This window comes from Acomys minous (genome assembly GCF_964271855.1).
Source record: "Acomys minous genome assembly, chromosome: 7".
Classification (NCBI taxonomy): Eukaryota; Metazoa; Chordata; class Mammalia; order Rodentia; family Muridae; genus Acomys; species Acomys minous.
This window is the reverse complement of record NC_140488.1, coordinates 8784984-8799510: the sequence shown is the minus strand read 5'-3', so window position 1 is coordinate 8799510 and position 14527 is coordinate 8784984. Positions and strand designations below refer to the sequence as shown.

The following is a 14527-nucleotide window of genomic DNA, read 5'->3' as shown; positions in this document are numbered from 1 at the left end:
GAAATGGGTGTGTGTGGAGAGACATAGTCCTATGTGGGAGGACAATTTGATATCAAAGTTGCTTTGAGTAGATGAATGATTGCATAGATCATATGCAGGTACAAAACGCAACCCGCATCTCTCTCTATTGATATGTTTCATGGTCAAGGGAATTGCTTTCTGAAGGCCAACTGCCAGATTTTCTGTTGCATAACTGCAAAGACCCAATAGTAGTTTTGCTTAGGAGGGACATAATATGCAGGCTACAGAGATACGGGAAGGAGGCCACCATCTACTTTTCTATGGGCTGTGACACTAACAGGTACTGATGTTCATACCTACATGGCTTGTCTGTCATTTCTCTCCTGGCCAACACCATGACCAGCTTTGTCAGGAGGGTCTTTCCAGGATTTCATGCTACTCCCTATTTATGTGATGTTCAGAAGAAGCACATAACTATAAACCCATCATTGTTTGTAGTTCTTGAATTAACTGTGTTTTGACAAGAAAATGTTGTACAAGGACATGTGGTTTATGGGTTCTGACCTGGAGCCATATATTGCTTAGCCACTACATTCCTGTGATGTTCCCAGACCTAAAGAGTGTTGCGACAAGGAGGCATTCCATGACTTGTGCTTAAAGTTTGATATATAACTTTAAACAATAAAGGGCAATGATGCTGTCTTTTTCATGATGATAATTGTGGAGCAGAAGAAGGTTCACATGCTGACACATCCCTTGTCTAGCTAGGTCATTGATGAGATGGCCGGCTGGATATGTTGTGATGCTCCCCTCTCAGGGGAATTGAGTCATTTTATGATACCTTTGGCAGCATCTTGATCAAAGGGTGCTACTTCCCACATTGCACTTTCATGTCTACATCACCAAAGGCAGGCCATCACTAAGTATGGCTTCACATGAAAAAAAAATGACCTAAGGCTGGGGACTAATTTTAAGTTTGGAAAGGTACCTTTTCCTTTAGACACAAGAGACTCCAAGAGGGACGTAGAAATGCTGCTCCAGCCGAGAAAGGCCCTCTCTCCAGCAAGGCCTTCACCGTGCTTCAGAATAACTGGTGTCTTTGCTACATAGACTGTTACATAAGTACTTATTGTGTCCATGTCTGTATTAGACAACCTTCCCCATTTGTCTTTGGCCAATTTCTCTCAGGGCATCAATGTTCTATATTAGTGGGGCTGGAGTGATGACTGGTCAGTTAAGAATGAATACTGAGTTGAGCACAGTGGCGCACACCTGTAATCCCATCACTCGGGGAGAGGCAGGTGGATCTTTGTGAGTTCCAGGTCAGCCTATTCTACAAAGCAAGTCTAGGCCAGCCAAGGCTACACAGAGAAATCCTGACTCAAAAAACCAAAATCAAAACAACACACACACACCAAACAAAAAGAATGAATACTGTTCTTGCAGAGGAACTGAGTTTGATTCTCAGCACGTACATGACAGCTCATAAATATCTGTAACTTTAGTTGCACAAGATCTGGTGTCCTCTCCTGGCCTTCTTGGGCTCCTGAACATGAACTCAAACTCACACACACACACACACACACACACACACACACACACACACACACACACACACACACTCTTCTAGTATTATATTTTGGTGATCCAACATCGAGTGCCCCTATGTTTAGATGAGAATGTAGAGGTTCCCCTGTGATCTCAAGTGCAAACTCCTCGCACCCCTACTCTCAATTTCTCACCCTCACTGTGTAGGACCTTGTCCCTTCCCTCTGCTGAGGCAATGCTCTTGGTAGGAAAACCCCTCAGCTCTCTCAGACCTGGATACAGAAATCAGGAATCCCTTGCATGTCACCTCCGCACAGTGCTTGTCTGGACTCAGAGCAGGGATATTGCTGGATCCTATCCAGGGTACTCAGTCCAAAAGTAGTGGGAAGGATTTAGAAAGTGGAGGATGGGGTTTTCTTGCCTGAGAAATCTCCCTTATGGTGCACGACTGACAATGGAGGCAAGGCTGGATTGCTTGGGATCTGTGTAGTGGGACTTCCTCAGTCCATACTCAGAATACTACCATTTCCACTCAGTCAGCCAGACCCCCACTGCTCTTCAGATTCCAAGACAAGGCATACTTTTCTGAGTCCATTACAGTGGAACCGAGCAGAATGCCTTCCTATAAGTCTGTTTCCTTTGTGGGCAGAGATACATTATTGGGGTTACCTCTTTCTGGGATAAGGCTTAACCCTAACCTCAATTCTCTGCCTCCTCCCATAGCTTTCAGTTTTTACAATTTCAGGAAAGGCTCATTAGTATAGATCCAACTTGAGTTCTCTTGACCTTTCACCTGCCCCTCTCCCCATTGCCATGAGAAGTTGCAAGTCAACATCTCCATCTCATCCTCTCATTTACCAATTTCCTGATAAATTAGAAGCTAACATGATGGATGTCCCCACGTGTAATTTTTCTGTTGCAATTCCTCTCTTGGGGCAGCTGCCTTGGCCTCACATATATTTCATACTACATGTATCAGAGATTAGGAAGCCTCTGTACTCCATTGTAAAGACATTCGTCCCTCACAAGGTACTAACTGCTCTTAGAATCTGTAAAGTCTGTCCTAGACCTTTGAGGTTGACAAAAAGAAGGTAAGAGCCAAGCTGGAGTAAGGCGTTTTGTAGAATATTATCCTCTGACTAAAACAGCCACTATCCTGGTCAGATCAGCTGTACCTGCTTACAAGCATCAATTATGATGGCGTCTATGGGATCAATAGGAAGAGGGGATAGGAAGGGTCACTGGATTCTCACCTGAATATTCAGCCGTTCCTCCCACTTATGTCTATACAAGTCTACCCTTATTGCATGCAGCCTGTGGTCGGTAGGAGGTGCTAGAGTACAGAGGCTGGGAAAGACTAGGGAAAGGAGGCTCCATCTATGTGGCCATGAGAAAATCAGCCATCTATGTTGACTGAAGACCTTCCAGTAAGGCTGCGTTATGGGCACCCTCATTCCTGCCTACATAGGATTCCTAACCCAGGTTCTGTAAGTAAGCCTAAGAAGCTCACTGACTCGCCAGAGGGGAGTATGGTGGAATGATACTTTGGTTTGTCATCAGGACTTTAGAAGAGGGTGGCTCATGTTTATGTCATCTCCGTCATTCTCACAACAAAAGCTCTAAGGTCTGGCGCTCCCTGGCTAGATGATGGAGAAAGTGCTTGCCTGACAAGGTTGCCCATATTTGGAATAGGTATGACAAGAGTGCTAGATTATTTAGAATGTCTCTATTTGGGGTATTTCCACCCAAGTTCAGCCTCAGCTTTGTCCCTTTTCAGGGCCTGGGACAGCTCTGCTCTGCAGACCTGCTCCAGGGAGCACAGAATAGGCTTTCCTTTCACTCTGATCAGCCAGGCAGAACTCAATAGTTGTCATGTGCAGAACCATGCTGACGTTCCCCAGGGCTGACAGCAAGGACAGAATGAAGTTATCTGGAAACCCTCAGCTCTCAGCGTCTTCTTCTTGCTTTATTTCCTCCATGAACCTCTGTCCACTCCCTCTAGAATTTCCAAGACTCCTGAGGTGACAGAAATGTGAGGAAAGTAGTCAGGGTGACAGTGCTGGCCAGTGCCTTCCAGGGGGAAAAGAGGAGCTGCTTGCAGTGTACATGGTAGTTTTTAAGAAACTGAAGGGGATTTTTGGCAAGTCTTTTTTTTTTATTTTAAAATTATCTAACATTTCATACTCTAGTGATTTGCATTTGCACACATGTAAACATCTTTGTAATAGATGCATACAATTTATGTGTCTATATTTATATACATGTTTTATATATCTGTATAAGTTATTTTATTAGACTTAACATATTAAGTAATATCTACTCTATATGTGAACTATGTATAATTCCTATTCTGTTCTAGTGCCTTCTTTATCATCTGTTAGGACCATACTGTTATGAACAGCCACAAGGGTAGCTACAGACACTTATCTGCATGGATTGGAGCAAATGCATCAGAAATATTTTCTTCTGTTCTTTACATTGTCTTTCCACTCCATTAACCATGGTTTTAAAGGAACAGATATATTACATTTTGATGTAACACAATATATTATTACCTGATTATGCTTTTTATCCTGGCTAAGAAACTGTTACTACTGTTAGCATACTGCTCCTGGTCTGCCTAGCAACCTATGACATCATTACCTGCCCACTACTAGGTGTGCCAGCTCCCAGGATATAAAAAAAACAACAAACCCACCTCGTGTAGTCTCATATTCTCTCTCTCTCTCTCTCTCTCTCTCTCTCTCTCTCTCTCTCTCTCTCTCTCTCTCTCTCTCTCTCTGTTCTTCCATTCTTGCTGTCTCTAGCTCTCTGTCTTTCTCTCTGGTGTGCCCCTCCCACTACCCTGCCCTCCTACACTCATATAATAAACGTCTCCATATCATATCTGTTGCCTAGCATCTAATCTTTTAATCATTACATTGATGCCAAAACCCAGGATCGATACTCTTGGGACCCCTTTACCTACCAAACTTCACTCTGAATCTACATTCATCCCCATATGCTTCTCTTCTGCTCAGCTCTCTTCAGCTGCTCAGCTCTCCTGCCACCCTCAGCCTCCTACTCCTGATCTGCGAACTGGAGCTGCACCATCAAATTGTTTGCACTGGATTCCATCCAAGGTTAGGTAACCATAACCTGTAATTCACTCCCCGGGCTTGGGTTGGACTCTGGAGTCACTGTGCCAGCCTCTTGATTGGTCCTGTCTGCACAAAGATGTGCAAATGACTTTGAGATGGCCACAGTCCTCCAGGCATGCACAGTCAAAGCAGCCTGGACCCGAGGTCCATGGCACACAGATGATTTCACTCCGCTGCTGCTGCAAGGCTGGGCCCCCTGTGATACCAGTCTCAGGGCTGTTACCCTGATTGCTGCAGTGGATACCCCTCAGGGACCCCTGCCTCAGACACTGGGGATTTGGGGGGGGGTCTTGCCTCCACTGCCATCTGCCTGCTTGAGATTTGTGTTGCTCTGCCTTATTACTGGGGCCTTCCTGCTGCTCTGGTCATGGAGGTCACTTGCACTGTGTAGCTTGAATGCACAGCAGCCAGAGCTGGGCAAGAGCAGCCCACATGAAGGGCTGCTAAGCTTGCACACCTCTGGAACCAAATTTGGACAGATCCAAAGATCCAAAATAAAAGTTTTGATTACCACCAGCAATTGGGTAAAATGGAAGTAGCCTCCTTATAGCCAAGCCTTTTCTCTTCTTTGCTTTCCCCCAAATTTCAAATGTATAAATAAGACAAAGATGGAATTGGGCTCTTTATTTTCAAGCCTTGTCTCCTCTCTGCTCCCCCAAAAGTTTCAAATGTACACCTAAGGTAAATGGAAGGAAGTTACCCATGTTCAAGTTGTTCTATTCTTTGCTCCAAAACTTCTGTCTCTGCTCACCTTTCCAAAAATATTAAATTTACACCAAAAGAAATTTTCTTCTTAACTTTGTCTTATGTCCATATATACAGTATCCTGCCCGATTTCCTACAGTCAAGACAGTCCAAAGTAGCTAGTCACAGGTGCTGCAGTCTAACCTTGCAGACCATGGCAGCTGGACCTGTATTTTCCCTTCTAGCTGCAGATGTTCTCAGACCCTGAACAGAAAATATAGCAGCCTGCTCTTCCCAGACCTGGCCAACATTTCAGCCTTTTGACCCCCTGTTGTCTCCCTAGTGTCAGCAAGAAGCAGCCAAGGAGGATTGATTTCTTCACTCCTTATCCATTTATTATCAACAAAAGGCTGAAATGGTGTGCTTCAAGCCCAGGACAAATAGCTCCCGGTTCTCCCAGCACTCCTTGGTCCCTATCTGCTGCAGGACATGGCTGGCATATCCCGCCCCCTACTCTGTACTTTCCAGGGTAGAGATTTTCCTTTGCCTTCCCCACATAATCTAGACAGTTTGGTGCTCTTGCTTTTTGCCCCTCGCCCCACACTTTTCCCTCTTACATAGCAGCCAAGAGCTGCATCCAATGAACCTACATTTATATACTTTAACTTACCTTACATGAAAAGAAACCCAATGTCCTCATTTTTTAATTATAGGAAAAGGGAGGAATGTTGGCACAGAAGCAACCTGCCCCCAGGGTGCTTAGCGATGTTATCACCTGCCACTGCCACCAGGGGCACAGGATGAAAAGGACAAGCCCAAAGTTCATTTACTAAAGGTTTATATTCTAATGGGGCTACGGTTGGGAATGTGACCTCTATAAAGGTAATTAAGGTTAAATGAGATTATAAATGTGGGGCCTTGATCCTATTTAATGAAGTATGTTTTATAAGAAGTGTCAGTAGAGAGTTCATTATGCATGTATACTAAGAAAAAGCCACTGGGGTACTTAATAGCAACAAAGTGATCACTACAAGCCATGAAAAGAGCCCTCACCAGATACTCATACAATTAGCCATTGACAAGGAACTTTTAACACCCAGAATTGGAAGGAAAAATAGTAAATATCTGGTAATTTAAATATCTAATGTGTAAGTGAGGCACAGTTAAACCGCCAAACTAGACTGCTTCTGCTTCATGGGTAAAAACAAAAAAGTTTATTTGGGATGCGAACTGCTGAGCTGCCTCAGACAGCTGCAAGTAGGAAAACCCTTGCCAGTACTATTGGGAAGCTAGTGCCAGGTGGAGAGTGGCATGAGGGCCAGAGCAGCTTTGGGGTTAGCGGGGGGGGGGGGGGGGTCTTTGATCTGTTTTGGCTGTTTGGGCTAATTAGAAACTAGATGTTCTGGGTTGATTATTGAGGAGGAGGGTGAAGTAGTGGCTTTCCAGGTAAACAGAAATCCACCAGAGATCACTGAGGAAAGCTGAGTTCAGTGTTCTGTTTACCCAATAACAATCCTTCTGTTTACCCAGACAGAGTCCAGGCTGGGTTATGTCCAAGGTGGCATCTTAGAACATTGTTGGCAGCAATGCCATTTTGGGGGCCTGCTTTGGATCTAACTTAGTGTATGGTGTTTTGTTATTGAAATCTGATATAAGACAGATTTTGGTACCAGGAGGGCAATGCTGATAAAACCCTACACACACACACACACACACACACACACACACACACACACACACACACACAAAGTGAAATTGGCTTTAGAACTGGATGATGAGTATAAAAAACTAGAAGAGTTATGAAGTATATGCTAGAAAAATATTTTCTTAGATAGAAATTTAAGTTACTCTGATAAAATGAAGAAGAGAAATCTATTGAAATCCTATCATCTAAGACAATGCACATAATAACATGAATGGAATGTTGAAAGCCATTTTGGTAAAGTCTCAGAAGTAGAGAACATGCTTTTGGAAAATAAAAATCAGGCTATTTTAATATAAATCAATGATAACTTGGTGATTTGTATCCTATGGTTTTGTGGAAGATGGCATTATTAAATGACAAATTTGGTATTAGCCTGAGGGTTTTTCTAAGCAAATGTTGAAAATGTGATCCTGACTTCTATTTGTGGTTTGTTTGTTTTGAGGCAGGGTCTCCACTATATAGCCTGGCTGATCTGGAACTCTATATATTCTGGTCTCAAACTCAGAGGTCTCCCTGCCTCTGCCTCCAGAGTGCTAGGATTAAACCTGACTTTGCCTCCTATTGTTGGGACTAAAGATTTGTTCCACCACACTTGGCCCTCTTCTGATTTCTTAAAAGAAAATGCCATCAAACAGAGCTTAATCAAACAATGAATTAAAATAAACATAACTAGGCCTAACTATGCCTTCCATAGATTCAAGAACAGCCAAGGTCTCTTGAGTCTCTTTTATAGGTACAGTAGTCCTCATGAGAGTTTTGCCCTCAAAGCCAAATCACTTGTGAAAGGTCCTACATTTGAATACCAGTACCAACACCTTGGTGTGGAAGGAGAGAGAATAGCCTGGACCACAGTATGCAGATCCCTGGTATCCTCCCAGCCTTGTCAATTACTAGGCAGGAATCAGGGAAATAATTCCCAATACTGGGAGCTTCAGGCCTCTTCACCTTGGAAATGGGTGTGACATTTGGATGGCTGTAACACATGTCTTGCATGAAAAACCTCTGGTACAGTGCCTTGAGTGAGAGGAACCATAGTGAAAGGTATATGAGTGGTAGCTCCATTAGGATTTTATTCTAGCCCCTAAAACTCTGGGGTGGTGTCTTTTGGGAATGGTGTCTGTTTTGGTTTGGTTTCGTTTGGTCTTTGAGACAAGCTTTCTCTGTATGTGGTTGGGGTTGTCCTGGAACTTGCTTTGTAGACCAGGCTAGTGTTGAACTTACGAGGTCCACTTGCTTGTGCCTCCAAAGTGCTGGGATTAAAGGTGTGTACCATTATGCCTGCCTGGGATGGTGACTTACAGTCAGTCCATTAAAATATCAGGAAGCATGGCAGTAGGCATAGCAGGCATGGGGATACATCGGTAGTTGAGATCTATATCCTGATCCATAGGCAGAAAGGGACATACACACACATGCACAGAGAGAGAGAGAGAGAGAGAGAGAGAGAGAGAGAGAGAGAGAGAGAGAGAGAGAGAGAGAGAGAGAGAGAGAGAGAGAAAGAGACTGGGTGGGCCTGGCATGGGCTTTTGAAACCTCAAAATTCACCTCCAGTGACACACTTTCTCCAACAAAGCCATACTCCCCCCAAACCTTCTAATTATATCAAAAGAATTCTACTCCGTGGTGACTAAGCACTCCAATATTTGAGCCTATAGGCTCATTCTTTTTTTTCCTTTTTTAAATTAATTTATTCTTGTTACATCTCAATAGTTATCCCATCCCTTGTATCCTCCCATTCTTCCCTCCCTCCCATTTTCCCCTTATTCCCCTCCCCTATGACTGTGACTGAGGGGGATTAACTCCCCCTCTATATGCTCATAGGGTATCAAGTCTCTTCTTGGTAACCTGCTGTCCTTCCTCTGAGTGTCGCCAGGTCTCCCCCTCCAGGGGACATGGTCAAAGGTGAGGCACCAGAGTATGTGAGAAAGTCATATCCCACTCTCCACTCAACTGTGGAGAATGTTCTGACCATTGGCTAGATCTGGGTCAAACTAAGGCACCAGCCAAGGACAATACAGGCCGTAAAACTATAGGCTCATTCTTGTGCAAACTAGTACAGGTGGTGTTGCTGTCATTCCTCCAGGACAGACCAGAGAATATGGAGTTCAGCAGGACACAGAGGAGCTTAATAAGCCACGGTGAAATTTCAGGAATAAAATTCCCTATCTCTCTCTCTTCTTGGACATGCTTGAAAATGTGGGTGCAGATTACTCTCTCCTACACAGAAGCTCCAAAATGAGTCACGAACCAGCTCCTCTACTCCCTCCCTCCCTCTTTTCTCCCTTCCTCGGTCCCAGCGCTTTTCTACTCAAGTCATTATTCAATCTTTCACCAACACCCGACACCCAGTGCCTCCTTACAGTTGGGCAAATTTCATTGGAGATAAAAGAACTAAAATGTTAAGTTAGCCCTGCCCTTCTGACCATGTAAGTGGAACAGGTCCTGTCAGGAGTTCTAGGCCTCCCTTTCCCATGATTCCCTTATATATCAGGAATCCGTGGCAGATGGTTGAGGTAAGCCATTCAGTAGGTGTGGTGTGTTCAGCTGTAACTCTGATCCCTGTCCCAGGCCAGGGTTCCCCTCTGCATGTCTTGGCTTTGTATTTTGAACTGCTGGGGATATCAAAGACAGCACTGTACATGCTGTGCATGTGTCCAGCCACTGAGGCAAAGCACTTCCCTGACTCCTCCCTGCCATGTCCCTCAGCCAATGAGACTGCTCAGAGTTGTTTACTTTTAGTCTACTAGCACCTCTTCCTACTGTGTTCCTAATAGGGCTGCTGTTGCTCTTACTTTTAGCAGTCGACAGGCAATGTGAACATTGTTTTGGTCAACTTGACACAATCCTAAACATACCTGGGAAGAGGGGATCAACGTCGAGGCTTTGTCTCAATCAGATTGACATGTGGTCATGTCTATGAAGAATATTCTTCCTTGATAATTGATATAGGGGGAACCAGCTGGCTGTTGGGTCCTACCACCATCTAGGCAGGTAGTTATGAGCTGTGCAAGCAAGCAGCCAGGAAGCATCATTCACCTGTGGTCTCGGCTTCCGTTCCTGCCTTCAGGACTCTAACCTGTAAGTCAAGTGATCTTTCCTCCACCTAAGTGATTTTGGTCAGTATTTTTTTTTTACAACAGAGAAGCAAAGGAGAACAGTTAATGTCTGTCTTCTTGTTTTGCACTGCTGACAATGGGGGTTTGGGAGAGGGGGAGGGATTTTATTTATTTTACTTATAATTTAGTTTTTACTTTAATCAGAAGAATGAGGGACTATAAGTAATGTGGCTATCAAAAATTAGTTTTATTCTCTGTTTTTATTGTAGTAGTGACTAAGGTTGAGAAAACATTTTTATAAAGACATTAATTATTTGAATATTAGTGATAAGATTATTCCCATTGCTGAGAAAATACCAATTCGAATGCTATGATGTCTTGTCACAGGTTACAGTGATCTGGAATGCATCCTTGTTTTATGACATAGTAAGCTCAGAGATACTAATAGATATTCACCAATGTCATCTGCAACTTTATCTCTAGCGAAAGAACCTTGTAGTAAAGGTAGCAACATTTTGTAAACAACAAGAAAACCCCAAGCTGCCCAGACAGAACATGAAGAATAAAATGGTGTACATCTCCTCCCACAAGCTCTCAAATAATGGTATGGTACTTAGATGACTGATTCTGCCTGTCCTGATATTAGATGGCAATTGACCTTGCAAGAGGATGTGTGCTGCTCAGAGCAATAGTACCATGTGCTGGGTGATCCTGGCCTAGGCCCTCTGTAGCTCCTCTATCAGAGCCTCTGCATATCTAAAGAGGTAGGCTCTGGCACCTTGCCTAACTATGCTGGCAAAAGACTTCAGTAGTTTCATCTTGGTGGTTTCGGCACGGGCCCTTGGGCCCCACAGGAACTCATAGGAAGGAGGATCGCTGTCAGGCACCTGCCTGTATTCCAGGTACCCTTCCTGCACAAAATGCTCCATGATGAGACATATGGGCTCCCCGTACATGAAATGCTCAATGACCGCATACACCCCCATGTTGTTCAGTACGCGCCACAAGGCCTGCTCACTAGCACAGTTGTCCTCTATGAAGATGATGCACAGCACGATTAGTAGCAGGCCTGTCTTGGGTATGCCTGGAAAACCATGCTGAGTGTCATGGTAGGTGATCCCAAGGGCAAGGCCAACAGAGTAGATGTGGTCAAGGGCGTTTCTTTCCACTATCTCCAGGCCTAAGAGCAGCCTCAAATAATCAGAGGCCTTAGAAAAGATGGCAGGGTAGTATTCCTCGTAACTGCGGAGTACTATGTACAGAATCTGAGCCTTAGATGTCAGCTGCTTCCTAGTGTACTTGAGGAGAAGGAAATGAACCACATCAACCATCTTTCTGTTGAGGACACCTTGTGAGGGATAGTGTGGGTCAGCCAGTTCTGTAGCTTGGCTGACAGAAGACTCAACAGATGATGCCCTACTGACATAGTTAGCAGAGGAGGCTCTCTGAGGCCACTGGGGAGAGCCCAGCATATCGCCAAGAGATGGATGCCATGAGTGGGTGGCAGTAGCCTCCACCTTGCCTGCCTGGGCTCCTGGGACGTGGGCACGCTCCAGGCCCCTTGCCCTGCTTTGGGACTGAGAGCTGTCTGGGAGGTTTGCTGTGTGTCTGCTGTCAGTTGGATCCATGCTGATATCCTTGGGAACACAGGAATGGACTTGTTGCAGCTCAGAGGGATGAAGACTCACAGGCCTGTGGGGGGAAGTGAAAGGGTGTGTTGAGTCTGACAGCTGTAGCCTGGGCAGCTCTCAAAACCTGTTGCAGGGTTTTGCCTGGGGGGTGCCCTATGCCCAAAGGACTCTGGTCCTGCATGTGCCTCTGAGTGCAAGGATTCTCACTGTGACACACTCCCACACCTGGCAATACTGTACCCTGTCATGATGGCTGAGCCTGGGGCACAGATTATCAGACCCTGTGGTGGAATCTGCAGTGATGGCCACCTGGCCTGGCCTCCTCTCTGCTCTGTTAGGAGTTTCCAAAGTCCATCCAAAGTGCATCTTAGCTCCCCTTATGGGAAAACCAGTTTTCCATGGCAAGAGTGGCAGCTCCCACTCAGGGTTCCCTAGGCACCAGCACAGAGCCATGCATGTTTTATGCAGTCCTCTCTCTGGGAGACAGGGCCTTCTCACATATTCATTAATGACCATGACAGCTTACCTGGTTGACAATACCTACCTCCTCTGTCAAACACACCTGGCTCCCTCTTGCCTCCAATGGTACCCCATGCTCCAAAGGCTTCTCTTCCTGAGAGAGGAGAGAGAAGTCAAGATGAATCAGCTCTGGAAATGCCTGGCAGAGACGATTCAAGAGCCAAAAGGGTTTCTGCCTTGGTGGCACTTGCCTTTAGACCCAGCATACAGGAAGAAAAGGCTGGTCGATTGTTGTGAATTCGAGGTCATTCTGGTCCACAAAGTGAGTCAAGGACAGCCAAGGCTATACTGAGAGACCGTGTCTTGAAAAAACGAGAAAATAAAAAAGTCAAAATGGCAGGACCCTGCATTTTCCTGCAGATTCTGAAGACTAGCCTATCCACTCCCAGGAGCTCACCCCCAAAACCATTGCAGAAATTTAGAATGCTATGTCTATCTGTCGTTCTTCCAGGAATTTAACGACTGTTTTGAAAGCTATAAGGCCGTGTATGCAAACAACAAAGTATGGCAACAGAAAATGGCTCTGAGTGGCCCCTTACACCCAGTTCAAGAATACTTGAAACCCAGCTTTAGCAACACACTTCCCCTTAAGGGCCTGGAATCAGAAACACCTGATTGACACTCTCCATTCCAGAAACCTGACAAAATGGCTTCAAACACTGGGAACCAAGAGAAGCTCTGTCCCCAGATAGAGTGTCCCTTGCCTAAAGGTTCAGACACTTCACAAAATAGCCTCGAGCCCTAGGGATGTGGAGTCCTCAGTAACCAGAAGTTGAGTCCCTTACATAAAGATACAGACACTTCACAAAATAGTCTCGAGCCCTAGGGACCCGGAGGCCATTGGTCCCTGGAAGTAGTGTCCCTTACCTAATGGCCCAGGAACCTGACAAAATGGCCTTAAGCCCTAGGTACCCAGAGCCCTTCAGTCCCCAGAAGTAGAGTCCCTTACATAAAGGTCCAAGAATTCCACTAAATGGTCTCAAGCCCTAGGGACCTGGAGCCCCTCAGCCCCCAGATGTAGTGTCCCTTACGTAAAGGCACAGGATGAAGGTAGCTTGATAGAAGTTGTTGGAAGCAGACGGCATGGGAGTGAGGCAGGGATCCCATGCCTGCCCCACCATGGGAGGTAGTTTAGAGGATTGATATCTGCCCTGCCCCAGGTTAACTAAGGCGATTTTAAAATATAACATGTGTCTGTGTCTTGATTGATTGCTATCGGGGCCTACAGGCAATACCGATATGTTAAAAAAACAATACTGTTATACCCATATTCTGTTTCCTGAGGAACTCTAAGTGGAAGCTGCTGTGGGTGGCCGCTCTTAGGCATCTTGTGTTAGGGTGAGTGAGGTATCTCTGGGTGGTGATGACCAGTAGCTAGGATTTGAATCTTATCAGCAGTTCGGGCCATCTTTGTAGGGTAAAGGAGATTCAAAGTTTGAACCTTCCCCCAAGGACTTTGGCTATCTGAAGCTAAGAAAAATGAGGTGGCACAGTTCATCTATGTCCTTGTGTCCACTTCGCAAGGCAGGAAGTGTCTTTCTTACTTAAAGTACCTCAGGATGAAATGTGGGGCAGGGGAGTCTTTGGCCAGACCCATTCTGGTGGAAAGGGAAGACGTCAAGAAGAACAAGTAAGATGAACGCACATCAGGTGTATTTCAGGAAACCCTGTTTTACCTAGGCATAGCTAGGTCATGTGGACGTCATTCAAGATCAGTCCCCACAGTTGTCGATGGGTTACAGCACCACCTCACTTCTCCTGAGAGGGTTTAAGATCTCATGGAGGGGAGGAAATTGACCTGAGCTGGAGACATCTGTGAGGCTTATGAGTTCCCAGTCTGGACATATCCAGGTGAGAAGTCCAGGGACTATTTCAGGAAACTCCAGGCCAGGCCACAGGCAGGGACTCCCAAAAGCCTTCCCAGGACTGCTATTATACAAACAGCCTTGGGCAGGGCTCTCAGTCTGAGCTCCTGGCCCTCTTTCCTGGATGAAGTTGAGCAACTTGACCCAGCTCATCTGAGGAAAGGTCAGTGTGTCAAGATTCAAACTAAGAACTGACAGAGTCTCATTGTCCAAACACAGGATGCCAGGACCCTCCCTACCCTCCTGCAGCCAGACTGGTTCTTTCTACCTCAGCTGCTCAGATATGCCTTATCATGCCTGGTCTCTCGTTTGGGCCTATTTCTTAACCTTTGTCCCAGTGATCCTGAAATCCAATTTTAGTTCTTCTGGTCTCTGATTCCCCCCCTCTGACAGGTGCCCTGAAGGCCCAATCACGAGT

At 45.4% G+C, this 14527-nt stretch overlaps 1 long non-coding RNA gene across 2 annotated transcripts in view; it reads right to left on the bottom strand.

Annotated features, from left to right (window-relative positions):
* Positions 1 to 11253: 11253 nt before the first annotated feature.
* LOC311601337 overlaps positions 11254 to 14527 on the bottom strand; it is a 31747-nt gene continuing 28473 nt past the window's right edge. For both annotated transcript variants that reach the window (XR_014780528.1, XR_014780529.1), the window contains 3 exons: positions 12432 to 12546; positions 12270 to 12334; positions 11254 to 11786 (listed from right to left, as the gene is read on the bottom strand). This is a non-coding gene — a long non-coding RNA (uncharacterized lncRNA). The remainder of the gene's footprint in view (positions 11787 to 12269; positions 12335 to 12431; positions 12547 to 14527) is intronic.